Raw genomic sequence first — 3,942 nt, 5'->3', positions numbered from 1 at the left:
TTATAACTCATTTCATAATTTGTATATGGCTTATATCATCATTAGTTCCTCACTAACATATAAAGTAAGAAAGTCCTAAAGTTTTAAGAGAAACTGTGTAGTTAACACAGTCTTAACTATTCACCATGCTTCTTTACACAAAGACTTTGCAACTTCTCATTAGGAATGTTTCTATAAACTCTGAAATGTACATTCTTAGTAGCATATGTCTGCTACCATAAATCTTAAATACTTTATAGAAAAGTTGTATGTCCTGACATACAGTCCTAATTTTGGCATATATAAGCAAATTATCAAAATTAAATACATTTAAAACATTAAAACATTTAACAAACTTTAACACTTGCTGCAGTGTTCATTATGACTGGTGCCTTGTACAGAATAATTGAATTCCTCCTCCTAAACATCTCTTGAACAACAAATATCTGGAATTATCTTGTTTTTGACATGCCAATCTTGACTATTCTTAATTGTGTGCTTATATAAGAAATACATGGTTCTAAAATTTCATGGGAATTCTTCTAAAGTTACTTTTTTTTGAATTGTCAAGATTACTAAAACCAATTATACTTTATATATAAAAAATGTTCTGTGCTCAATTCAGCAGCACATACACTAAAATTGGAACAATACAGAGAGGATTAGCATGGCCCTGCGCAAGGTTCACATGCAAATTATTGAATCCTTCCATATTTTTACAAGTACAGATGCTGGAGAGGATTTGGCCACAAGGAAACCCTACTTCATTCTTGGTGGGAGTGAGAACTTGTTCAACAACTTTGGAAAGCAGTATGGAGGCTTCTCAAAAGATTCCATATAAAGCTCCCCTATGACTGAGCAATCAAACTTTTTGGGATTTACCCAAATGGTCATAAGCAAGACCATACTAAACCTACCAGCACAACTATGTTTACTGCAGCATTATTTACGTTAGCTAAGATATGGAGCTCACCCCAATGGACCGCAGAAGATAAATGGATATGTGGTATATATAAACAATGAAATTCTATGCCTCCATTGCCCAATTAGTTAGAAATTAGAAAGATTTGGAAAAAAATTTTATTAAGTGAAGTAAGCCAAATCCAAAGAAACATAGGTACCATGGTTTGCCTTATTTTCAACAACTAATATATGTCTGGGATAAGCAGAACAGGTCATAAGCTATGTGCATATGACCAGATAAAATGATATTATGGGAAATGAACCACACAAGTGATTCTTTGTTTCTTGCTCTTCTTGTTTCCAAGATACTTATAATGTGTGATGTAATTTTTTTGTTTCTTTATATGTTCCTCCCCCACACTCTAACCCCTGTTTTCACTGTACTTGAAGTTGGTGCGCCAAAACCTGTGTATATGTGTCTCTAATTTGGGGAGGGAAAAGGGAAATACAAAATGCTTAAATAGGGATACAGGTTGAGATGCACAAGACACTATGTTAAAAAATGAACTGTACAATTTAGGCAGGGGAAGGAGGGAAGGGAGTGTATTCTTTGAGGTGGGAAGGGGTGGTAGAGGAAAAAGAAAGGAAGAGGTAACACTGATTGTTAGAAAATGTACTCATTATTTGCTCTTTTAATTGTGACAACTCTGTACAGTTTTTTTACACTTAAAAACATAAAAATGTTCTGATCATGTGATATACTTTATTTCTTCAGTTGATACAATTTAATAAACAGTAACTTGGGGAAAACAAAAAACTGTTCTGATATAGAAGAGTTTATTTCCTCTATTTTCCCATATAATATTTTTAACAAAGAAATTAATGCAGAACACTGATATGAAGGTATTTTGAATAAATGTGTGTGTGAGAGCGCACATGCATGCGCACATGCATACATGCACATGCTTGTATATTGGCACTCTCAGAGTTTGAAATCAGGGCTTCAAGGTCTTGCTAGGCCTTTCCTCTCTAGATTGGTGATCTACTATATGAACTACATCTCCATTCCTGGCTCTTTGCTAGTTCATTACAACTTTTAAAAAATAATCTCATGAAGTCCTTTTGCCCTGAGTGGCTTCCAAAAGTTATCCACAGATCTCAGGCTCCTGAGTAGATATCCGAAGTAGATAGGATTATAGGTGTGGCCAGCAAGCATAAGGCTTTCAGAATACTTTTAAAAGTAGAAGAAAATTTACTTCACAGGGGCCTGTTTTATCATCTCATACTTTTAAAGCATTTTGGAGTGATTATATGTGAATTTATTTCGTTAGGTATTCTTAAAAGATAGTAAGTAATGGTATTTAAAAGTTTTAGTACTTTTTAAAAAAGAATACTGGAGCTGTGGGACAAAAGAAGGTCAGCTCTGTGCATGATAATCCAATGTCACCAATACAGTCTGTGTTGAGGAAAAAATGTAACAGAAAACAATCGCCATGGGTAATAATTGATATGCTATTATTCATAGGGATATATGAATATTGAATTGAGAGTGTAAGAGAATGGAGAGATTTTACCTACCTTTTTTCTATTGCTAAAAGGCTTTTGGAAACTGTGACTCATTTCCTTCCTCACTGTGTGTCTATGGGCCATGTACTTAGTGCCTTTAATTACAATTTTTCCCAACACTAAAATGGTAATAACATTAGCATTATAGCAAATGCTATCTTAAGAATTGAGAGAAATAAAACTTGCAAAATACTTAACATAAATTTCTATGAATGAGCATTGAGTTTAGCCAACAGTTTTTTAAACACTAAATAAAATGCAATAATATTACAGAAAAGATTATAGATACTGAGTAACCAGAAGTAATGTGATCTATTGACCATGCTCTGCTTCTAAGGAAGCCAGTTGTATAATGCTCATGTTGTAAATAAAACTGGTTATCTTATGTCTTGGTAGTGTAAAAATATCAGGGACAGAATAATGAAGGAATGTTGCAGACTGAAGTAAGCCCATATGCTAATGTGCAAACTGATAACATGTAAATTAACTAGGCAGTATATTGTGTTTTACATCATTTAAGTTATACCACAAAGATAAGGAATACCTAGAAGAATGAATTCTCTTGATATCCTATCTTAGTCCTTAGCAGCAGGATGAACTCTTTCTTCATTCTTGTAGAGGCAATATCAGAGGAGAGGAACTGTATTTTTTGTTTGCTTCCTTCCATTTGTTCTTCAGTTTGAATCTAAACTACATGAGACTGAATGAAACTAAGGGAAATTAGACATGCAGGCTTTGGAAAGAACAATCAATGAAAATAAATAAAATACTTATAGCCTTATGAAAGGTCTAACTAAATTGAGTTATATACTCTCAAGTGTAAACAGAAAATGATTTACACAATATCATGTTATTGAAAATTGAAAAATGTAAGGAGTTGCATAATTTTTTTCATTTCTACTCCCTTGAATTAATTATTGATTTTATAGAGAGAGATTAAAGATGAGATTAACAAGAAATGATTAAAATTGAAAAGAGTTCTGGGAAGATGGCAGAGGAGAAACTGGAGGCTAAACAATATCTCGCATAGAAAGCAGTTTTAGTGTTCCAGTGAGCAGTCCTAAGCCAGAGAATCACACCAAGGGTGCCATCACAATACAGAGAGTTTGGCCAGAAAGAGAAAACCCAGGCAAGGAGACAGATCTGTGCACTTGCCAACAGCCTTGGCTGTTGCTGTGGCGGCAGTGGTGGCGGCAGTATCCACCAAACCTGCAAAATAGAGAGTCCAGGATGAAGGCCCCAGACTCAGCGGGCTAGCAGATTCTACTCAACACCAGCAAGAACTGACAAGGAGCAGACATCTTCATTCTGTAGATTGCAGACCAGAGACGACCTAGGAGCCAACACTCTGGCATGAGTAGAAGCCTGACATCCTCATTCCTTCTCAAGGAGCAGAGGAGGTAAGGCCACCTCTCCACTCCCCCACTACTGGAGATCTCCATTTTTGATACTGACAATGGCCTGACTGAGCCTCTAGCTTCAACTCAGGCCTTG

The 3,942-nt window shown here is 35.3% G+C and overlaps 1 non-coding gene across 1 annotated transcript; it reads left to right on the top strand.

Annotated features, from left to right (window-relative positions):
• The first annotated feature begins 591 nt into the window (after positions 1-591).
• Positions 592-697, top strand: LOC122124539. Its single transcript, XR_006150589.1, has one exon. It is a non-coding gene; the product is annotated as a U6 spliceosomal RNA (small nuclear RNA).
• Positions 698-3,942: the final 3,245 nt, after the last annotated feature.

Source organism: Dipodomys spectabilis, unplaced genomic scaffold (genome assembly GCF_019054845.1).
Source record: "Dipodomys spectabilis isolate Male_0828 unplaced genomic scaffold, ASM1905484v1 ptg000239l, whole genome shotgun sequence".
Lineage (NCBI taxonomy): Eukaryota > Metazoa > Chordata > Mammalia > Rodentia > Heteromyidae > Dipodomys > Dipodomys spectabilis.
This window is presented reverse-complemented; position numbering and strand designations above follow the sequence as displayed.